At 43.2% G+C, this 24,966-nt stretch overlaps 1 protein-coding gene across 3 annotated transcripts in view; it reads right to left on the bottom strand.

Moving 5' to 3' along the window:
- LOC134347028 (coronin-2A-like) overlaps positions 1-24,966 on the bottom strand; it is a 168,348-nt gene that overhangs the window by 84,913 nt on the left and 58,469 nt on the right. The window contains exons 1-2 of one of the 3 annotated variants that reach the window (XM_063049022.1): positions 20,121-20,138; positions 9,864-9,990 (exon numbers count right to left, since the gene is read on the bottom strand). The exons of 1 other annotated variant lie outside the window; for it this stretch is intronic. The gene's annotated coding sequence lies outside the window, so the exon portion shown is untranslated. Of the gene's footprint in view, positions 1-9,863; positions 9,991-20,120; positions 20,139-24,966 lie in introns of those variants that run through there. One more of the 3 variants, XM_063049021.1, reaches the window with a different exon arrangement.

The following is a 24,966-nucleotide window of genomic DNA, read 5'->3' as shown; positions in this document are numbered from 1 at the left end:
TGAGCTGAGAAGGTCACCACGCACTCTGCAGCAGAGAAGCTCTTTGCTAATGTATTGTGTAGGAAACACAGCACCCACATTTGCATTCAGCACATTCAGACAAAACAGCAAGTAATCTGTTGAAATAATGTTGATTAAGGGATAGATACTGTCAATGGGGTTAACTCCTCTGTTTTATTCCTACACAAAATACACTCAGATACTGCCCTCCTCCCTCATCTGACTAGCCTCAGCAAAACTCCCTTAAAATGCACTGCTACATTCTCACCACTCCTTGGCTAAAGAAATTGCCTGGGAATAGTTTTAGTTAATTCTCAGTAACTAGTTTATAATGAAGGCCCCTGTTTTCGCTCTATCCGGATAGCCAGAATATTCTGGGTTAGAAAGTCGTACGTAGCTACACAAAGGAACCCAGCAATACAGTGGTTTGCAGCTGCTGGATCTCATTTACAAAACAAAGGACTAATAACTTTGCAAATAAAGCACAAAATATAGACTTGGAAACGTTGTTTGTTTAGTGCTCAAAAATAATTGCTCTGTCAATGCTTCTCTTCCCCTCACCTGCCCATCACCTCCTTCTAGTTCCCGTGCACCTTCAGCTTCTTCTGTGGCCCAATGGCCCCTTGTATTAAATTCCTTCTTCTTCAGCCCTTTACTTCGTCCCCTCTCAGCTTCTTACTTCATCCCCACTCCTCCACCCAACTATCTTCTCCCTCACCGCGGTCTCGCGTACAACTCGCCAGCTTGTACTCCTTCCACACCCCTCCCCCGCCTTCTTATTCTGACTCCTGCCCACTTCCTTTCAGCTCTGATGAAGGATCTTGGTCTGAAACGTAATTCCTCTCCATAGACGCTGCCTGACTTGCTGAGTTCCTCCAGCATGTTGTGTGTGTTGTTCAAGATGCCTAGCACCTGCAGAAACTCTTATGATCAGAATCAGAATCAGGTTTGTTATCACCAGCATGTGACATGAAAATTGTTAACTTAGTAGCAGCAGTTCAATGCAATACATAATCTAGCAGAGAGAAAAACAATAAATAAAATTTTAAAAATGAACCAAGTAAGTCAATTACATATATTGAATAGATTTTAAAAAAGTGCAAAAACAGAAATACTGTATATTAAAAAAAAGTGAGGTAGTGTCCAAAGCTTTAATGTCCATTAAGGAACCAGATGGCAGAGGGGAAGAAGTGTGTGCCTTCAGGCTTCTGTATCTCCTACCTGATGGTAACAGTGAGAAAAGGGCATGTCCTGGGTGCTAGAGGTCCTTAATAATGGACTCTGCCTTTCTGAGACACCGCTCCCTGAAGGTGCCCTGGGAACTTTGTAGGCTAGTACCCAAGGTGGATCTATATCTTTGTATCTATTTTATCAAAATTTCCAAACTACTGTGCCTGCAGTAACTGTAAATGTGTTGCATAACATGAACTTGTATGTATAAGGAGGTTAGTTCACTCATGCATGGCAAGGTGTCATGTGGGAAATTATAAAGAGTCTGGTCTGGATCACAAGGAAATTATAAGTAATTATAACTTCATGTCTCATTGACACTGAACCAGTCTCGTAAATTTTGATTTCTTATGTTTAACCACAAGAGACACAATCTGTTTGGTTTCAGTTCTAATCCCACAGCTTTCTATTAGCTAGAAACCAGTCTAATTATTACATACACATCGAAAGAACACATGTCAGTTTCACCAGAGGATAACCAATTATTATCTCTGAAGGACAAATCCCTTAGCAAAATATGTTGGGGACTGAGTGTTGATCTGCACATTAAAAGAAGAGATACTGAAAAAGGAGTGAACATGAGGGAATAAGTGGTATGTTTTGTAACTTCAAAACATTAAATTAATTGAAAGGAAAAGACGTGAGTCCGAAATATGAGTCTAACTTAGCTTTTTCACTTTAAGTGAGGCGTGCAGACATGACACAGTGCCGCAATGACATATGCCATTCACAAACTTCATACATGTACAGTAATCATAATGAAATATTTAAACAAAAGAATGTTTAACCAAACAATATTTACAATATTACTCAGGTATTACTAAAATAATAAATACACAACACTGCTCCCTGCTTAGCTATAAACTCCTACTCAATATAGAACGCATCGCAACACACACACAGATACATAGATAGACAGACAGACAGACATCCACAGCACAATACATTTTAAATTGTCCCATTTAGGCCTAAATATTTAATCACTGGGGAGGATTTCTCACTGTTGGGGGATAATGTATTTCTTGACGGGGGGGGTGCGGGGTCACTCTGCTTGGTAGGCGACACTGGTGGCTGTGAAACAATCTCAGGTTGTGGAGCCTCCTCCATGGTGGTTGGTTGACTCTGGGATGGCAGGAAGTGGTTTTCAGGGCCCCAGACTGTCCTTCCAGGTGAGGTGACACTTCACCTGTGAGTTGGCTGGGGTGATATACTGCATCCGGTGCTCCCGATGTGGCCTTCTATATATTGGCGAGACCCAACGCAGACTGAGAGACCGCTTTGCTGAACACCTACGCTCTGTCCGCCAGAGAAAGCAGGATCTCCCAGTGGCCACACATTTTAATTCCACATCCCATTCCCATTCTGATATGTCTATCCACGGCCTCCTCTACTGTAAAGATGAAGCCACACTCAGGTTGGAGGAACAACACCTTATATTCCGTCTGGGTAGCCTCCAACCTGATGGCATGAACATCGACTTCTCTAACTTGCGCTAAGGCCCCACCTCCCCCTCATACCCCATCTGTTACTTATTTTTATACACACATTCTTTCTCTCACTCTCCTTTTCCTCCCTCTGTCCCTCTGAATATACCCCTTGCCCATCCTCTGGGTCCCCCCCCCGCCCCTTGTCTTTCTTCCCGGACCTCCTGTCCCATGATCCTCTCGTATCCCCTTTTGCCTATCACCTGTCCAGCTCTTGGCTCCATCCCTCCCCCTCCTCCTATCATTTTGGATCTCCCCCTCCCCCTCCAACTTTCAAATCCCTTACTCACTCTTCCTTCAGTTAGTCCTGACGAAGGGTCGCGGCCTGAAACATCAACTGTACCTCTTCCTAGAGATGCTGCCTGACCTGCTGCGTTCACCAGCAATTTTTATGTGTGTTGCTTGAAATTCCAGCACCTGCAGATTTCCTCGTGCTTGAGGAAGTGGTTTTGACAGCTTTCTTCTTCCTTCTCCAAGACGCTCTTGGCAGCTTCTGGACATGTTGGCATCCCGCTCAGTGCATGGCAAGCTACTACTTGACCTGTGCATAACTTTTCTCTGCAGTAACAAGGGAATGTGATGCAAGTGCTATGGGCTATTAACTTCCGTCGTTCATAACATGTGACATGACCGTACCTATACCGTAATGCGAAGGTAAACTTCACTGGATGATGTGGATCATAATCTGTGATACAGTGTCTTACACCACCATTTCCTTCACCTTTTGAAAGCCACCTCACAGTTCTTTGTCCATTGCTATTTCTTCCTGATCAATAGGTAGTAGGGATAGTCCGGGTAATTATAGACCAGTGAGCCTTACGTCTGTGGTGGGAAAGCTTTTGGAAAAGATTCCTATAGATAGGATCTATGGGCATTTAGAGAATCATGGTCTGATCAGGGACAGTCAGCATGGCTTTGTGAAGGGCAGATCATGTCTAACAAGCCTGACTTCAGAAAGTCAGAAGGAATGGGATCCAGGGAAGTTTGGCCAGGTGGATTCAGAATTGGCTAGCTTGCAGAAGGCAGAGGGTCGTGGTGGAGGCAGTACATTCGGATTGGAGGGTTGTGACTAGTGGTGTGCCACAAGGATCAGTTCTGTGACCTCTATGTTTCGTGATTTTTATTAACGACCTGGATGTGGGGGTAGAAGGGTGGGTTGGCAAGTTTGCAGACAACACAAGGGTTGCTGGTGTTGTAGATAGTGTAGAGGATTGTCGAAGATTGCAGAGAGACATTGATAGGATGCAGAAGTGGGCTGAGAAGTGGCAGATGGAGTTCAACCTGGAGAAGTGTGAGGCGGTACACTTTGGAAGGACAAACTCCAAGGCAGAGTACAAAGTAAATGGCAGGATAATTGGTAGTGTGGAGGAGCAAGGGGATCTGGCGGTACAAGTCCACAGATCCCTGAAAGTTGCCTCACAGGTAGATAGGGTAGTTAAGAAAGCTTATGGGCTGTTAGCGTTCATAAGTTGAGGGATAGAGTTTAAGAGTCGCGAGGTAATGATGCAGCTCTATAAAACTCTGGTTAGGCCACACTTGGAGTACTGTGTCCAGTTCTGGTCGCCTCACTATAGGAAGGATGTGGAAGCATTGGAAAAGGTACAGAGCAGATTTACCAGAATGCTGCTTGGTTTAGAGAGTATGCATTATGATCAGAGATTAAGGGAGCTAGGGCTTTACTCTTTGGAGAGAAGGAGGATGAGAGGAGACATGATAGAGGTGTACAAGATATTAAGAGGAATAGATAGAGTGGATGGCCAGTGCCTCTTCCCCAGGGTACCACTGCTCAATACAAGAGGACATGGCTTTAAGGTAAGGGGTGGGAAGTTCAAGGGGGATATTAGAGGAAGGTTTTTTACTCAGAGAGTGGTTGGTGCGTGGAATGCACTGCCTGAGTCAGTGGTGGAGGCAGATACACTAGTGAAGTTTAAGAGACTACTAGACAGGTATATGGAGGAATTTAAGGTGGGGTGTTATATGGGAGGCAGGGTTTGAGGGTCGGCAGAACACTGTGGGCCGAAGGGCCTATACTGTGCTGTACTATTCTATGTTCTATGTTCTAATAGTAATGAGTTCAAGGGGTGGTGTACAGTAACCAGGTTTGGTAGGAACCTGTTATAGTAATTGACAAATCCTAAAAAAGGACCACAACTGTAACATGTCCTTTGGCCTCGGGACATCCACCACTGCTTGAATTTTCTCAGCACACTTGTGTAATCCTTGAGCATTGATGGTGTGACCACAGTGAGTGATGCTTGGTTTAAAGAATTCACACTTGTCGCATTGTGCTCTGAACCCATAATGTTCTAATCTTTTTAATACTGTCTTGTAATTTTGGAGCTGTTCCTTGTCATTCTTACCAGGAACAATGATGTCACCCAGGTAACTCTGAGGGCATAAACAGCCTTGCAGCAGCTGGTCCATAGCTTTCTGCTACAGAGCAGGTTCAGATGCTACTCCAAAAGTAAGCCTGATCACGCCTATGGTGACTGTGAAACACTTCGGACCCTTCTTCCACCTCCATCAGCTAAGTCCACTTTGCTAAAGTGTTCTCCTCCAAAAAAAGTTGCAGAGATATCCTCTAACCTGGGCAGAGGGTTTTGATTTACTTTCAGTAGATGGGTTGTTGGTGACCTTAAACTCGCCACTGATCCTGACATCTCCATTCTTCTTGACCGCCGAGACTACTGGCATTGCCTGTGAGCTCCACTCAAACATGGGAAGAATTTCTTCAGCCTCCATGCAATCTAGCTCACTGGCTACTTTATCACAGATGCTATAAAGAACTGGCCGAGCTTTACAAAACTTGGGTGTGGCATTTTCATGCAGCACTATTTTACCCGTGATATGTTTGAGTTTTCCAATGCCGTCCTTGAACACTACGGTGGCATCATCAGTAGCTTTCCTAATTCTCTTTAAATTGATTCTATTGCAGGGGACGTGGCATACAAATGGTCGATAGATCTCCAGTCAAGATGTAGTTGTCTCAGCCACCCACGACCCAAAATGCTAGCCCTCCTGTTTTCACCGCAATGTGGCTCGTTGGTTGTTGTATTTCACTGTTACAATTGTCATTCTCGCAGGAGTTATCTTTTCTTCAGTATAAGTTCTTAGTTGGATATCTGCATGTTTCAGTTTAGTATCTTTGAAATGCTATTGATAGTCACTGCAACAGCCACACCAATGCCCAATTCCATTTTAATTAGCTTACCTTTCACTTCTGGTGTAAGCCATATTGCTTGTATATTGTTAGTTTTCACATTGTCAATCTCAGGGGTATCCAGTCCTGTATCACTCTCATCGTTATCAGATTTTTCATCAGCAGCATGCATATTAGTGCTGTTTTTGAATCTGCAAATTGACTTTTTATCTTTTTCTCTTTCCTATCTTTATACATTTTTGTCTGCCCAACATGCTCTTAGCATGCATCCTACTTTGTTTTATTTCTTTTAAATTTCACCTTTAAAACTGCATTGGTCTGGTGTATGTGAGCCCCTGCCACAATGGTAACGTAATTTGTTCAGCCAGGCAGGGTTCTGTCTAAACCAGGGGTTCCCAGCCTGGTGTCTATGGAACCCTTGCTTAATGGTATTGGATCATGGCATAAAAAAGTTTCGGAACCCCTGGCATAGACACTGTAATTTTGTTCACGTTCACTTTCATTCCCGACTGCAACTCAATCGCATCTCTGTCTGCAGTTTCCATTGATACTGCTATTTTAACTGCTCTTTTAAATGTAAGTTGTGCTTCCGTTAGAAGCTGGTTCTCACTGCTGTCGTTAGGAAAGAAATACAGGAGCCTCAGGACCCTAACACTACATTCAAAAACAGTTATTACCCCTCAACCATCAGGCTCTTGCAACAGAGTGGATAACTTCACTCACCCCAACACTAAACTGATTCCACAAACTATGGACTTCCTTTCAATGTCCCTACAACCTATTTTCTCAATATTATTTATTTATTTATTTTTGGTATTTGCACAATTTGTTGTCCTTTGCACATTCGTTGTTTGTCCATCTTTGTAGGTAGCTTTTCATTGATTCTATTGTTTTTAATATCTACTATGAATGCCCACAAGAAAATTAATCTCAGACAGTAGTATGTAGTGACATATATGTACTTTGATAATAAATTTATTTTAAATTTTTCCGACAAATACTTTTTAAAATCTGTGTGCAACAAGTCGTAATTGCAAAGCAGCACAGGGAAGAAATACTGCTAAGTGTATATGTATATCAAATATTTAAATTAAATAAGGAGTGCAGAAACAGAAATAAAAAAATAGTGAGATAGTGTTCATGGTTTCAATATCTATCCAGAGATGGGATGGTGCAGGAGCGAAGCTGTTCCTGAATCATTGAGTGTGTACCTTCAGCTTCTGTACCTCCTCCCTGATGGCAGGAATGAGAAGAGGGCATGCCCTTAATGATGGACGCCACTTTTTTGAGGCATCACTCCTTGAAAATGTCTTAGGTGCTACAGAGTTTAGACCCATGATAGAGTTGACTAAGTTTACAACTCCCTGCGGTTTATTTCGATCCCGTGCAGTAGCCCACCCCCACCATACCAGACAGTGACGCAGCCAGTCAGAATGCTCTTCACAGTACATCTGTAGAAATTTAGAGTGTTTTAGGTGACAAACCAAATCTCCTCAAACTCAAAATGAAATATAGATGAGTAAATGCAGCTACATTTTAAATCCAATCCAAGGCGACTATCGTCTCGGGAACAAACTCCACTGCGGCTCTCTGATAGGATTCGGTTCCCTTGTCTAAATGATGCAGAGACCCGCAAAGTGTTTGGTGCCTGGAACAGCTGGAAATGACCCATAAATCCTGAAATAGGGTTGGTGCATGAAAGGAAAACAACTGCTTAATTTGTCCAAGTAACTAGTAGAAGATCTGGCCTCTCCCCTTTGACGATCATATTACAGCACATGACGAGCTGCAACTCCTTACACAATGCATCAACTTGTCATGACATCACCTGTCATGACAAATGCAGCCCAGAGCATACCAACGTATCACAGGAGTCTCACTGCTACAGTGCAGTCACTGAACCGAACAGGGCTTGGAAGCCAGAAAGACTCTTTGTGAACTGTTAGCGTGTTTAACTGCAAACCTCCCTCTGTTATGAAAGCATGGCAAATGAATTTCAGAGTATTTGAGCCATCTCTTTATTAATGGACATAAAATGATGCTCTGTTGAAGGATTTCAACAGTAGAGTCTAATGCAGAGCCTCTGCTTTCAGGCTTAAAGCTGCAGCAGGACAATAACAGCAGGCACAGGAGAGCAGGTGCAAAAGGGCTGGTAAGAGACAGCAGGTGAGGAGAGGATGTGGGAGGGTTAGTAAGAGAGCTGCTGAATAACAATGTGCATGGGGTACCTGTGAAAGGGGACGAGAGAAGGCTGCTGAGGGAGTGGATACACTGACTGGATGTTTAAAGGCAACACAATAACCAGAACTTGACAACCACAGCATGCATTTAATGACTTTATATTCTGTGTACTAGATTAACCCATGCAGTTCTGATAACGAGTTACCTTGCACAGAAAAAAAGGTTTTAAGTTAAACGGCAAAAGAATTAGGATGCAAACATTTCAAATGCTGACTTCTACAAGGTTCCCAGAAATAATTTATTTATACAGAGCCCATTGTTGAGATCTGGATGTGAGTAAAGGAAATAAATCCAACAGCGATTTTCAGAAGAGAGCTGGATAACTACTTGAAGGAGTGATCATCAAAGGCTGTGCTGACAAAGCAGGGATGTGGAACCAAATGGAGAGCTCTTTCCAAAGTGCTGGCACAGGTGTGATGGGCTGAATGGCCTCTTTTGTTCTATGTCAGTCTGGGGGGGACACAGCAATCAACACTCCTGCTCACACTCAGCCTAACATAATTATGAATCCATGTGCTCTCTGCTAAAATACACGTTTCTTTTTGCCTAAAGAACTGGATTTCATACCTTCCTCTTCCACAACTAACACCGTAGGCTATTTTTCATCTTTGCTGTCATATACATCAAATTTCTGAAACAGTCTGGTGGAATGGCCTCACTCAGTATCAGCAAGACCAAGGAATTGATTATAGACTTCAGGAGAAGGAAACCAGAGGTCCATGAGCCAGTCCTCATCACAGGACCAGAGATGCAGAGGGCTAGCAACTTTAAATTCCTACATGTTAATATTTCAGAGGACCTGTCCTGGGCACAGCACGTAAGCGCAATTACAAAGAAAGCACAACAGTGCCTCTACTTCCTTAGAAGTTTGCTGGGATTCGACATGACATCTAAAACCTTAACAAACTTCTATAGATGTCTAGTGCAGAGTATATTGACTGGCTGCATCATAGCCTGGTATGGAAACAGCAATGACCTTGAATGGAAAATCCTACAAAAAGTAGCGGAATCAGCCCAGTCCATCCTAGGTAACGCCCTCCCAACCATTGAGCACATCTACATGAAATGCTGCCATTTATCATTAGGGATCCCCACCACGCAGGACATGCTCTTTCCTCGCTGCTGCCATGTAGAAGAAGGTACAAGAGTCTCATGACTAGCACCACCAGGTTCAGGACTAGTTACTACCCCTCAACCATCAGGGCCCTGAACAAAAGGGGATAACTACACTCAACTTCACTTGCCTTATCATTGAACTGTTCTCACAACTAATGGACTTCCTTTCAAGGACGCTTCATTTAACTTTTTCGATATTTATTGCTATTTATTTATATTTGCATTTGCAGATTCTTGTCTTCTGCACTCTTGTTGAACACCCTAGTTGGGCGCTCTTTCATTGATTCTGTTATACTTACTATTCTATAGACTTGTTGAATATGCTAACAAGAAAATGAATCTCAAGGTTGTATATGGTGATATATACAGTATGTACTTTGATAATAAAACTTATTTTGAAGTTTGAACAGAGTTCAGAGAAAATTAAAACACCACCACTGCACAACCCTCCTCCCGATCAACCCCTCCCTCCTCAAGATTTGCATGCAGCAGTGACGAGGAAAGTAATTCTCATAAGCTCAAAGCATTGCTGGAGGGGCAGAACCCTACTTCCCACAAACAAAAAGCTGCCAAGAGTGAGAAGAATCATTTTCAAAACCCTGATGCAAAGTTTAGAGGAAAAAAGATCAAACCTTGCAGAAGTTTCAAGTTGAGTGAATCCCAGGAATACAGCTGCACGATGCAATCGTTGACCGGGAAGGCTTTGGATGTTGACTGGTTTAAACACGTCTCCTCTCAAATGTCATCAGCTTCAGAATCCTAAAATACGCAACAGGTAATCTCAAGTTTCTGTAAAAACATTTATTTCCGATAACCTTTGCAGCTATGTAGTTTCAAATGTGTGACATTAACCTGAACTAATTTTAAGCCAGTGGTTTTCTTCATCTCCATTTTCAAGTGCACAGTTCTATTACTGCGAAATCAAGATTTTATTTTATTTTAAAAGGGCCTACAAGTCAATGATTGGATGGTTGGTCCAGTAGAACTCTCAGGTCAGTAACCAACAATAAAATTCAGGACATGTGTCTCTCCAGCTGGATTTAGCCAGCTAGGGAGACACAAGAATTCCAGAGATGGGGGGTTGGGGGGAGGGACACAGTTAACAGCTAAATGAATGGCCAACCTTTAGTCATTAGCCCATCAGCAAGGTATGGCTTCAAAATGAAGGTCAAGAGAGGAGAGCACTCGCAAGGATTAGTTTTGCACCACCCATGTGGGTGACACCATTTTGGGGGAAATGTTGCTGCATTCAGCACAGGAAAATAATTTTCAATTATGTAGCACTGAAAGAAAGCAGCCCATACAACCACATGTCTAGAACATTGCATTTACAATATGGAGACAAGCCTGGTTCACACCTGTTCTTCCAACCCCTGGCAACAGTTTACTTGTTTCTCCCTGCGTGTTTATCTTACTTTCCTTTCAATAGGTCTCAGCTCTTTGTCTGAATAATTCCACCCAGGATCATATTATAAATTATGGTCATGATGTCTCTTTTGGAATTCCCCACTGGAGGTCTCATGGCTTCTTTTTGGATTCTCCACAAGTTTTAAAGACTTCTGTTGGGTCACCTCTTCACCGTTTCCTTTGAAGAGACTGGAATCAGATGTATTGAATTTTGATTGAATACTCAGTTCTAGCCTTATTCTGAGAAGCCATTACACCTTAAGTCCTCTTAAGTCCTTTTTATAACATGCAGAGTAGTTCAAGTGTACCCCCAAATCCAGTCTAACCAAAGTTCAATACACTCAAAGTCCTTAATGATTAATAAACGATCTGCAATAGCCTTATTTGAATTAAATTGTTCATGTACTTAACTTGTAGTTAACAAACTTTTCAATGTAAGACTGAATCAAATTTACAGAATGAAGTATACAACTCACAGAATGATTCAGATTTATCAAGAGGCAGGAAACTGCAGTCAACTCAAAACGTTCTATATCACAAGAGAGAAACAAACGTGGAACGAAATAGCAAATCAATACATTATTGTTCATTTATGAAATCTGATTTATCTTCGGGAGATAAACTGCTGCTGTAAATTATGTCATTCCTATCTACAGTTTGTTTTTATTATGATGATCTATTTGCACATGTTGCAATCCATGATGGTTTTCAACTTATTTTTCCACTTAACATCCAACTTTAAGAATTTAGCCTGTTCTCAGATTGAGTTCTACTCGACTTAAAACATTATGCAGAAATTACCTGAATTACAAATCAAAACCTTTCCCTCCCCACATACACACAGTTCTCCCTGTCATTGAACCTCATCCAGGAAGGTTTCCACCAGGGCACTCACTGTGTCTTTGCCAGGTGCTGAGTTTGTGCTTCAATAATATCTCGTCATTAACATAAAACTCATCACTACCTAATGAAACGATTACATTTTTAATCGCTGTTACTCAGGCTTGTGATAACAAGCAACGTCCTGAAGTGTGACACCTGTAAACCCCAGGCCCCACCTGTGCCTCCTCACCAGGGTGCTGAGGGGTGAGGGCAGGAGCATAGGATGTAGGAAGATTTCCAAAACCTCATTCAGCAGGTGGCTGTGAGTGATAATTATATTTAACCACATTTGCAGTCCAGCTTTGTCCTGAAAGGCAGTCAAACTGTCAGAGAGAGTGCGAAGAGAACATTGCCAAGGGGAGCTCGTGACATTTGGCAGGGCGCATCCATATCAGAAGGGCAGCTCAGGCAAAGCTGCTGAGGCAGTGTCTACTGCTGGAGAGACAGAGCTTGCTGGTGGAAGGGCAGAACGTCGGGAGCGCTTGGCTATCAGAGGGACCGTGTGAGGAGTATGTGAGTGTCAGAGGGAGTGTGTGAGGAGTATGTGAGTGTCAGAGGGACCGTGTGAGGAGTATGTGAGTGTCAGAGGGACTGTGTGTGGAATATGTGAGTGTCAGAGGGAGTGTGTGAGGAGTATGTGAGTGTCAGAGGGACCATGTGAGGAGTATGTGAGTGTCAGAGGGACCGTGTGTGGAATATGTGAGTGTCAGAGGGAGTGTGTGAGGAGTATGTGAGTGTCAGAGGGACTGTGTGAGGAGTATGTGAGTGTCAGAGGGAGTGTGTGAGGGGTACGTGAGTGTCAGAGGGAGTGTGTGCGGAATACGTGAGTGTCAGAGGGAGAGTGTGAGGAGTATGTGAGTGTCAGAGGGACTGTGTGCGGAATATGTGAGTGTCAGAGGGAGAGTGTGAGGAGTACGTGAGCGTCAGAGGGAGTGTGTGAGGGGTACGTGAGCGTCAGAGGGAGTGTGTGAGGGGTAGGTGAGCGTCAGAGGGAGTGTGTGAGGGGTACGTGAGCGTCAGAGGGAGTGTGTGAGGGGTACGTGAGCGTCAGAGGGACTGTGTGCGGGGTACGTGAGCGTCAGAGGGAGAGTGTGAGGGGTACGTGAGCGTCAGAGGGAGTGTGTGAGGGGTACGTGAGCGTCAGAGGGACTGTGTGCGGGGTACGTGAGCGTCAGAGGGAGAGTGTGAGGGGTACGTGAGCGTCAGAGGGAGTGTGTGAGGGGTACGTGAGCGTCAGAGGGAGTGTGTGAGGGGTACGTGAGCGTCAGAGGGAGTGTGTGAGGGGTACGTGAGTTTCAGAGGGAGTGTGTGAGGGGTACATGAGCGTCAGAGGGAGTGTGTGAGGGGTACGTGAGCGTCAGAGGGAGTGTGTGAGGGGTACGTGAGTTTCAGAGGGAGTGTGTGAGGGGTATGTGAGTGTCAGAGGGAGTGTGTGAGGGGTATGTGAGTGTCAGAGGGAGTGTGTGAGGGGTATGTGAGTGGCAGAGGGAGTGTGTGAGGGGTACGTGAGTTTCAGAGGGAGTGTGTGAGGGGTACGTGAGCGTCAGAGGGAGTGTGTGAGGGGTACGTGAGTGTCAGAGGGAGTGTGTGAGGGGTACGTGAGTTTCAGAGGGAGTGTGTGAGGGGTATGTGAGTGTCAGAGGGAGTGTGTGAGGGGTATGTGAGTGTCAGAGGGAGTGTGTGAGGGGTATGTGAGTGGCAGAGGGAGTGTGTGAGGGGTATGTGAGTGGCAGAGGGAGTGTGTGAGGGGTATGTGAGTGGCAGAGGGAGTGTGTGAGGGGTATGTGAGTGGCAGAGGGAGTGTGTGAGGAGTATGTGAGTGGCAGAGCATCCGTGCCGAGGACCCAGTTGCCTGTTGGAAATGGCATTTTTCAGTTCTGCCTCCGGACTGCTATATTGCCCCACCCCATCCTACAGACAGCCCATACACACAAGCTGCTGTCTGAGAGCCTGCTGGCATGGACTTGCCAACTGCGGCAGGCATCTTCTGCAATCTGGGAGCTGGGCTGACAGCTCCAGTGCACGACTGGGACTAGAGCACACATTCTGCACTCACACACAAAATACTGCAGGAACTCAGCATATCAGGCAGCATCAATGGAGGGAAATGAACAGGCAGAAGTTTCAAGCCGAGCATCTTGATTGGGACTACCCCGAAGAAGGTGTGCTCCTCTCTTTGACGAGAGTTCAGTGAGACCCTCCGTCACTGTGCTCTCTCTGTGATTTCCAGCTATTCAACCATGTGCTCACCCAGATTCGTTTCCACAGCCACATGTCCTTCCTGGTAACTTTCCTCCACTGCCATCTTGCGCCAGTTCTGACGTCGGGTCTCACCCTGAAATGCCAACTGTTTATTTTTCTCAATAGATGCTGCTCGTCCTGCTGAGTTCCTCCAGCACTTTGTGTGTGTGTTGATCCAGATTCTCAGCAACTGCGATCTCTCGTGTGTCTCCAATGAGACAAACTAGTTCTTCATTTCCATTCAGAACACAGACGTTATTGAGTATGGATACAGTTAATACTGCAACAAAAAATATTATTGCAACTTGCATAAAAATCTGAATGGTTAAACACGCTTGTTTAACAATACATTGCCCTGACTGGCCAATGCTTTAGCTTAAATATAATAACCTTCCCTCTTCTATTCCGCACGCTGGCCTTTTACCTCATCTCAGCTGCCTGTCACTCCCCTTTGGGTCCCCTCATCCTTCTCTTTCTCCTATGGTCGACTCACCTCTCCTATCAGATCCCTTCTTCCCCAGCCCTTCACATTTTCCATCCACCCGGCTTCACCTATCAGCTTCTAGCTGGCCCCCTTCCCCTGCCCCCACTTTTTTTATTGGGGCATTTTCCCCATCCCTTCTCAGTCCTGAAGAAGAGTCTTGCCCTGAAACACCGACTGTTTGCTCATGTCAATGGATGCTGCCTGACCTGCTGAGTTCCTCCAGCGTTTTGTGCCTGTTGCTTTGGATTTCCAGCATCTGCAGACTTGCTTGTGTTTATAGCCAGGTGGCTGCATTTCCGATCTGCAAACTGTTTGGGTTATGAACAGGTCTGAGGAATGGAACCCAGTCCTATGCGGGGGAGAGCCAGCATTCGGAACTGGGCAGTGCTCTTCCCTGCCCTATTCAGTAAAAACTTCTTTCCTGATGTCAAAATTTCTTTTCTTCCCACAGGTGCTGCTCAACCAGCTGAGTTTTTTCCAACAGATTGTTGATCCAATTTCCAGCATCTGCAGTAACAAACTTTCCGATTATTCTCCCAATTTCCTTTTCTCTGCCTTATTTCTGACACTGCAGCTATGTGAACCTTCAAAGGGACTTCACTGATGATGAAGGATTCTCTGACTCCCTGAAAGATGTGACAGATGCCTCTCTTTCTTTGACCTTGATTTAAGGAGGAGGAGGACAGGGATGACAGCAAGTAACAGATGGCAGCTCGTGAAAAATAGCAGCACTCAAAAATTATGTGAGTTGACGTAATCATTAGCCCGACAAATTGGTGGGATTATGTATCCTATAAACTGTTGAGACCATTACTTGTCACCCATGGAGGCACTTTAAGGCTCCCATCCTTCACTTTGCACAGGCTAACTTAAAATGCAGACAAAAGAGACTGCAGATGCGAGAATCTGGAACAAAGAACTGGAAGAACTCAGCCAATCAAGCAGCATTTTTGGAGGTAAAAGGTTCAATTTAATGTTTCAGGTCAAGATCCTGTACAGGAATTACCTGGAAGCTTTACGGACTTGCTGGCAAATTTTAATGGCAAACATCTTTGCACTAAACTCTGTTGTCTGCACAGCCATTCACGGACTTGCCAGGTTCATCCAAACCCTAACGTTCTGTTCCACCCCTCGTGCGCTTCAGTCCTAATCACAAGTGCTGACTTCCTACCCCCTTTGGCTCATCAAGTCTACTGAGTCCCCAGGCCCGAAAATGCTCAGTGCCCCCATTACTAGCCATCCACCCGGCAGGGATCCCAGAATCCAAGATCCAGAACAGCATCATTTGACCCACTTTCAGCAGCCAAGGCCTCTCCAAATCTCTCGCCAAACCATAAAACCTTTGCTTTTGATTAAGCTGGCCTCATACCACTTTGTTCAGTATAGGGTCAAAGTTAGTTGGAAGATTGCTCCTGTGAGCTGCTTTGTACCTTGAAGGTGTTGCTAGGTCATAGACGTTGATTGGGCTCCAAAAGGAGATCGGTATATAGCTGGACATCAGAAGAAACAAAGGGTAAGGGGACAGTGCAGGAAAATGGTGTGGATGTAGAAAATCAGTCAGGATCTTACTGAATAAAGGAGCAGGCTCAAGAACCAACCTATGATGTAAAGAGGTGTAAACCCACTTCAGGGCAATTAAACAATAATGAGTACACCAGAAACAAGAGAAAATCTGCAGATGCTGGAAATCAAAGCAACACACACAAAATGCTGGAGGAACTCAGCAGGCCAGGCAGCATCTATGGAGAAGAGTACAGTCAATGTTTCGGGCCAAGACCTGTCTTGCCGAAGGGTCTCAGCCTGACACATCAACTGTAGTTTTTTCCATTGATGCTGCCTGGCCTGCTGAGTTCCTCCAGCATTTTGTGTGTGTTGTATGAGTACAGCCCAGCCTCCATTAACCGCATTTCTAAACATTTAACAAAGTCGTGTCTGCTATTTTGGCAAGACTCAAAGGACTCCACGATCACCACTCCAAACAGCATGGGTACTCTCCAATATCCAAGCCAGCATTCAGCCCCTTAATCAACATCTGAAACTGGTTTACATGGTCTTTTCGCATTAAATACGTAAAAGGATAGTTCATGATGGTGCCGAGCTGTGACATCCATTGTGTCACAGCTGAGATTTAGCTACTACTTAATTGTTATTTTTTAATTGTTTTTTTTAGGTTCTAAGATTTGTTTTGGGGACAGAGAGGAGAGTTAGGGATCAGATAAGGACTTTATGAACATGGAAGTGGGGGATTAGAGGTCAGGCCAGAGGTCTCTGCTCCGTTTTCAAAGATGTGTAACATGAACGTTAAGACATCTGTAGTTGGATTTTGGATGTCAGACCCACAGAGATTGGGCGAAGGCTACTCTCCCCCCACAGGTCAGTGAATTGTCGGGGGGGTGGGGGGTGGTCCAGAGTCAGAGTTCCATGTGGGAAGGAGGAACAAGTTCCAATAACTCCCTGGGTTCATGAATCGTTGAAGCTGGAGTTCAATGCCTGATGTTTAGGTTCCTGCCACTGCTGATCCCAGATTGTGAGGCTCAGCCTTTGGTAATCGGCATGTCCTAGGAACAATGCCAAGGATCAAGGCCCAAGGACGAACTGGAAGTCGGGATGTAGAGATCCGTTGACTGGAGCCGAGTCTTCAAATCTCAGTGAGTCCACTGGGGTGGTCAAAGCCCAGTGTCTGGAGGCCTGAATCTGTGTCCGCTGGAGGCTGATCGGGGTTTGCTTTTCCTGCTGTTGTTTTGTTGTTTGTTGCTTCCTGTGTTTCTGTGTTGTTCTAACAAGCATCGTGGGCATGCCATGTTGGCGTCGGAATGTGTGGCAATACTTGTGGACTGCCCCATTCACAACTTCGAGTGTGTTCGTTGCTAATGGAAATGACGCATTTCACTTTATACTTCTAGATAACTTTGAAACTTGGATTTTGAATTTTGAATCTTAAAGTTTGTGAAAGCTTGCTGAGCACAACCTGTCTGCTACAATTATTGTCTTATTACAGTGAAAATGCAGCTGCTTCATTGTAAAATTGTGGAAAGCACACTGCAAACATAGGGTCAGAGAAGGATACAGCATGGGATAAAACCCTTTGGCCCGCCAAGTCTGCACCATTCATCAATCACCCATTTACCTATTTTCGGCAATCTTTGATTTGGGGCGGCCTGCAGATAATGAACACTGAGCTGAACTGAAATACACCTCTTGATTTTGCGTTTCGCTCATTTTTTTGTTGCCATACGTGATTTGTTTTGTTTTGAGCATGGTGGGAGGGGCTGATGTTTTTCTTTGAACGGGTTCCATGGTGACCTATATCATTATATCACTAAGTACACTGGTTATATACTTTGATAATAAATGTACTTTGAACTTTCAAGCTACAGTATAATAATCCCTTTCAAGTTCCGCTACATCCTTCTACAGATTCAACCATTCACCTAGACTCTAGAGGCAATTTTACAGTGGCCAATTTAAGTCACCAATCAGCATCTTTTCCTATCAGTGAATGAAAATGCAAGAATAGTCAAATAGTTTTGATTCAGCAACCTACCACATATAAACAAGTTATAATGTACTAAATTAAAGGGCACATGCATTTTAATGATATGAGATTATTTATTAGCATTAGATTAATAAATGAGGAAGTATATTTTCTGATTGATCTTCACTTCCTCTCAGGTCCTGGGGAATGGTTGATCAGTTTCAGCTTCAACGGGGTAGGGTATAATAATCACAGCGCAATATTGCACAAGAGGCTGCCAACTTGGCCTGTCATGTTAGTGCTTACCTCTTCGTAGAACACTGCAATTAATCCTATTTGACTGCCGTAGACCTATATTCATCTGAAGTGTCTCCATTTCAAGAATTTATTTAATCGTACTTTAAAAGTCGCCAGTGTATCATCCTAATAGAGATGGGGTACTGGATTATAACAACTTGCTGAGTGAGAAAAGATTCATTTCTTCATCTCTGGTTCTTTTGTTAATCTATGGATGAGCAAGCAACCTTTCTTGTGTTCATAAACCATAGGTGAGTACAGCACAGAAACAAGCCCTTCAGCCCATCTAGTCTGTGCCAAACCACTTAAACTGCCTACTCCCATCAACCTGCACCAGGACCATAGTGCTCCATATTCCTTCTGTGCATTATGGACCTGTATTCGCAGATCCCTTTGTTCTTAGTGCCCTACTGTTCACCGTGTAAGACCTACCTTGGTTGGTCCTACCGAAGTGCAACATCTCGCACTTGTCTGCATTAAGTTCCATCTGCCATTTTTCAGCCCATTTTTCCAGCTGATCCAGATCCCGCTGCAAGCCATGATACTCTTAATGTCCAAGTCATTAAGAGTTTGTGGTCATTAAGAATTGGCGAGATTGAAATATGCTGTCGTGTCACCGTGGTGAGTAACGGCAGTATATTTTGTAAATGCTACTGCCACTGAGCACTACTGATGGAGGAAATGAATGTTTGGAGTCCAAATTAAGTAGGTCACTTTATCCTGTATGGACATTATTTTACAGACATATAGGCAAGTGAAGCTTATCCATCATATTCCTGGCTTGTCCCTTGTAACAGTGAAATTGTGCAGATTCAGGAAGACAGGGACACGCTCAGGATGCCCAGCTCTGACCTGCTCTTTAGTCACAATTTTAGAAACTAAAGAAATGATTAACAACAAAAATGAAAATTCCTTGGACTGGAGTTTTTTTTTAAATAGAAAAGAAATTCCTGCCACTATTTTAGACATTGCTAAACCTCCATAAAATGAACAGCCTACAGTATCACATTTACAAGGAATTCACCTTTGTATCATTTCCCAATTAATTTAAATCGTCATACATTGGGTGGGGCAAATATGGCCAATATTACTTTCAAATCAATTTTGCAGATTACTCCTGACATTACTCATGCATACCCCAGCCTTGATCCATACTAAACAGGCTGAAAAACATTAAAGAAACCATTCAATATGTTTGCAAATTCTGCTTTCAGGTCAGTCTGTTAACAGGTCAGAGTACAAAGGTTAATCCTAACGCCTGAATACTTACTGCACTTATTCAAAAAGATTGAGAAGAATAATTAATGCAGTTAGACCCACACTACTCCCTCCCTAACCCCAGTCACTGACCAGTGGAACCACCCACACCCCTGCCAACTCCACCCTCAGTTACCTTTCATATTCACCAAAAGAGCCTCCCAAATTAACACTGGTGTGTACTCATTGATTAAAGCTGATTCCTACGTTAGGTAGATCGCAGCTGCACACTAGGTTAAAATGCACAGGTTAAAATTCAACTGCACGCCCCTTTCTGGGAAGACAAGTAGGTCTCGAACATTGCTTATTTGACATTGTTTGGGTAATGGTTAATCTATTACAAGAAGCAAAGAGCGGGCATAATGGAGACAGTTAAAAAACTAGAACAGTCATTATGCCTTGCCATATAATTGGTTCCCTTGTGTTTAAAAAGGGAGCAATGGAAAGAGAGAGAGAGAAAAATAAAGAGAAAAACTCTAAACAGGAAGCAAAGCACAATTCTGATCAGGTATTATTTAAGGTCCTTGTTGCAGTTTGCTTAGAATTTTTATCTGTGTAACAGAAAATACTCAACACTGGCCAAACTAACGATAATCATTGAAAGAAAACTCCCAAAGTGTACTAATCTGATTCATGCCCAACCCATTCCCTACTGCTCTGGAGAAATTGGTATGAATGTAGTCACTAGTGTAATGCAGGAAATTTGTACACAGAAAATTCCCACAAGCAGCATTGCAAAGATTGATTAGAGATACATTTTGTCCAAGAGTAGAATATTTTCTTCTGCTCTTAATAAAAAAAGAGAAGATTCCTGAAGGAAAAAAGGTAGCTGTTTTTCTGACTTACCAAGGTGCTGTTATCCAGGAGCAGTGCAGAGCATGTGGTGTACTGTGAGAAATTTCTTTCAATGGGTAAGCCACACCTGACTGTTCAGGAGCTTGTTAAGGTGGAAAGGGTAAAGAGCATCTTCTCACTTCATCCCCTCCTCCCCCATCCACCTACCTTCCCTCTCACCTGGCTTCACCTATCACTCTCCAACTTGTATACCTCTCCCCCCTTCCTTTCCAGTCCTGATGAAGGGTCTCACCCCAAAACCTCGACTCTTTATTCTGCAAATGACCCCTAAGGTGTAGGTGGGAATCTGGGGGTAATGGGAATGTGGGAAGAACTTTAAAAAAATGGGTTTAGAGTAAACATAGATTCAGTAGGCCAAGAACCCCATTTCCACACTCTATGACTCTAAAAGGTCTATGCGTTTAAATCCCTGAAGTGGAGTTTGAACCAACAAGCGCAGGCAACAGAAACACTGCCTACTCAGTCATTATATATTGTACGTCTTACATGTCATGAAAAATCATTCTCTATAATTAAACTCTAGACATGCTTTCCAGGGGTGGCGATCCTTTTTGAGAGTGTGTGTGTCCAAATTAGCAATAATATTCTGAAAAAGTTATTTTGTGCATAATGGTAATTTTGAGCAGAGATTATTATTGATTAATGAATTAGTAATAATAATTATGGACAATCTGAGGGAAAAAGATGAGCCCTGTTACTTATTTACATGCATTCATTGTTTTACAATTAATAAAAGTATACGAGACTGATTGAAATCAAGCATTTTAGAAATCTGTTCAAAATTATTAATATTAATCTTTTAAAAAATGATTGAAAAATAAATATTCATGGCGACCAAATACAGCTTTTACCTTTATTATCACTGAATATCCAGTGTTCACTCACAACGACAGAAGAAAAAATATAAGCAGAGCAAAGCCAACATCAGCTGGTCCAAACATCCACTGTCCAAATACTGATATGTACACCAGCCCTGAGGATTTCAGAGGTATCACCCAATGTCATGTGTACTCTTGCTGGCATCAAGCCGCTGAGAACATCTCATTGCTCTTAGGCTGTAATGAAACTTGCTGCTCCATTTGGCAGTAAAGATAATCATTACACATCTTTTTATTATGGGTAGGATTTAAAGATTTGATGAAATGCACCGCACACCATATCCCAATACATTTTTTTCGTCGGCCATCCTGGGCACGCATACTGTAGGTTTGCCACCCCTGCCCTATAGCAATAGTTTCCATGTGACATCGCTCAGAACCTTCCCTGAAATCAAATAATCAGTGGAAATGCTGGAGAAAAAGCTCACCCCTTCCAAAATGAAGTCTCATGGAATATTAGGAATAGGGGCAACTTTCTAAAGTTCCACCAGGCCAGATTCTATCAATGGGAAAATTAACTCGTCACCTTCATAAAATAATGTCGATCAATTTGAAAACTTGTGACACCAGGGTCAAGGGGAGCTTCTATCCCAATGATATGAAACTGGAACAAGTACCTTGTAAGGGCGAACTTCCTACCTCAGAATCTACCTCGTTATGGCTCTTGCACCTTTATTGTCCACCTGCAGTGCATTTTCTTTTTATATGTAGCACCATTCTGCACTCTTTTGTTGATTTCTGCTTGTACTCCCTCAAAATACTTACATTTTGAGAGGATCTGTATGGATGGCTTACAAAACTAAGTTTTTCCACTGTATCATGGAAAGTGTGACAACTACAAACCAGTATCAGTACCAATGACACTCTCACAGTCCCTTATTTCCAAGCACAGTTTCAGTGCAGAGCTGAGGCTGCATGCATTAGGATTTCAACAGTGGGGGCTTTGTTACTTGGTTGTATCATGGGAGGGGCTCAGCTGACCATTTCACCAAACCATTTAAAGTTCCATTTTCAAATAGAAGTATTGTAGAGAAAGCATTTTCTGTCTGTGCAACACATACAACGTATTCAGCATCAGAGCAGTCCATCTCTCCTTTGTTCTAGCAGCATAGCACAGTATTCTTTTATCCAAAATATTACCCAACTCCCTTAAGACTTTCAATTGAATCTGCTTCAGCCAATTTTATTATTTCAGATCATGATTTCCCTGAGTAAAAAAAAGCTCCCAATTTCCTTCCTATTTATTTGCCAATTACCTCGTATCATTTATTCCCCTCCCAGCAAAAAAAATGTTGCTGTTGGCTTAGTACAAGGCACTGATGCAATAACAAAGGTCTGATCTAGGTTTTATAGCCTGCAATAGAAACCAAGGCTTTAAATGTTATCAAACCTCAAAATGAGTGCATTTCTATAAATTCATTTGAATCCAGGTGTGCTATAACTCTGTAAATCCCAATCAAAATATTTGGAGAGATTAAATGCTCTCGTTTTCACCAATATTCCAGTCTAATGTGTTTCTACGTTTGATCTCACACCTTCTACTGAGATGTTGTGTATTATCGATGGCACAACAGCATCTGTCATCCATTCGGTGTCTTTGCATCCCAAGGCAATTCACAGCTGTGTGATCAACCTTAAATTACTCTACACTAACTCAATGGCCACCTGATTAGGTATCTTCTATACCTAATAAAGTGGCCACTCAGTGTATGTGGTTTCTGCTGGCCGCCCTCCTCAAGGCTCGACATGTTGTGTGCTGTGATCTTCTGCACACCACTGTTGTAATGTGTGGTTATTTGAGTTGCTGTCAGCTTGAACCAGTTGGGTCATCTTCCTCCTCCCCCTCTCTCATTGATAAGATGTTTTCACCCACAGAACTGCCGCTCACTGGACTTTTCTTTTGTTTTTCACGCCACTCTCTGCAAGCACAGTCACTTAGATCACATTTCTTCCCCTTTCTGATGCTAGGTCTGAACAACAACTGAACCACTTGACCATACCTGCACGCCTTTTATGTACTGAGTTGCTGCCACGTGATTGGCTGATTAGATATTTGCATTAATGTACAGGTGTACCTAATAAAATAGCTACAGAGTACATGTCAGGACAGATAACCAAAATTTGGGTCAAAGGAACAAGTTTTAAGGAGAACCTTTAAGAAAGAAAGATGGGGAAGTTTAGTGATGAAATTCCAGAGCTTGGGACAATAAAATCAAAGATGACCAGTATGCTTTTATTAGTGTACCCTGTGGCCTGAGTAACATGGAGGATTCTGAGTTAGGAAAATTAAACATTATAGATAGATAGATATACTTTATTGATCCCGAGGGAAATTGGGTTTTGTTACAGCCGAAATATTATATTTTGTTATAATATCAAGGCATTCCCAAACTGAAATCCAGTGTAGGCCAAAAAGCCAATGAGGCGATGGGAGAAAGAGGACTTGGGACCTGGACAGCAGAGTTTTTGGTGTTATCAAATTTACAAGGGCTGGTAAACTTAATGGCTGGCATGATCTTGGAACAGTCAAGTTTAAATGTATCGATGAAGGAATCACAAACAAAGAAGGCCTTGTTATAAAGTACTTCGTGGAGCAAAGCCAATCCTGTGAGATTAAATCCTTTTATATGGAAGGGTGAATAAAAGATAAAAGTCATACATCCTGGAGGTTACAGATCAATACTGTAATTTATCAATGGAAAAGAAACAATTAAAGTGAGTCTATTGGGAGTGAAGGTGATGAATTCAAATTATTCAAAATATTAATGCTGTATTGAAAATATCCTGACAGCCTGTGAAAACAAGTGGCTAATTGGATGTTGTGATGCAGTGAACTACATAGACCTGGATTCAAGAGGACAACCACAAGAAGTCCAAGTCTGGAAGAAACAACAGTTTGATCATTATCTACATTGATATAATAGTGACGTGTGTAAGGTTTTGATGGAGACACAAGAGATTGCAGATGTTGGAATCTGCAGCAACTCCCAATCTGCTGGAGCAATTCAGCAGTCAAGGAGCATCAATGAAGCGGGAAGGAACTGTCCACATTTTGGATCGAAATTTCGCATCAGGATACAGCGCAGACATTTTGTGACAAGATCTAACGTCTTCATCATGCCTGATGAAGGGCCTCAACCCAAAACCTCAACTGCTTATTCCTCTCCGTAGATGCTGCCTGATCTGCTGAGTTCCTCCAACATTTTGTATATGTTACGCTGGATTTCCTGCATTTCCAGAATTTCTTGTGTTCACAGTGCAATATGTGCAGATTAAATCTCAAACAGAACATTCAACTTCTGACGTATGCAGCCCCGTTAAAAATCTACCTCCCATTTGAATAGAACTCTTGGTTTTGTTTATAATTAATGTCACTGAGACACGACGGAGAAACTTTCATTTGCATGCCATTCAGGTAGAGCGTGTCATTCCCAAGTATGTTGAGGGGGTGAAAAGAAAACAATGCAGAATATAGTGTTACAGTTACAGAGAAAATGAAGTACAATGCTCATCACAAGGTACTGTCAATTAGTTGTTGTTTCTTTCTGTGCCTTGTGACACATCGGGCGGCAACCTTGCTGTGTCTTTTTACCAGGCTGACTTGCTACCTCAACGCTCAACCCCGCACGGATGGAAAGCCTGCAAGGAGCCGGCTGGATTCGAACCCAGGAGCATTCACCTTGAAGTCTGGTGCTGATACCACCACACCACCGGCTGGCTTACTGTAAATTTGGAGATCAAGAGTTCATTTTAGCACATGAGAGGGCCTTCAACTGTCTGATAACAGTGGGACAGAAGCTGTCCTTTACCCTGGCCATGCATGCCTTCTGCCTGACAGGAGAGGAGAGAAAGAGAGAATGACCAAATGACGGGTCCTTGATTGTATTGATTGCTTTCCTGAGGCAGCGAGAAGAGTAGACTGAGTTAGTGGAGGGGTGGTTGGTTTTTGTGATGAACTG

Source organism: Mobula hypostoma, chromosome 5, assembly GCF_963921235.1.
Source record: "Mobula hypostoma chromosome 5, sMobHyp1.1, whole genome shotgun sequence".
Classification (NCBI taxonomy): Eukaryota; Metazoa; Chordata; class Chondrichthyes; order Myliobatiformes; family Myliobatidae; genus Mobula; species Mobula hypostoma.
This window is presented reverse-complemented; position numbering and strand designations above follow the sequence as displayed.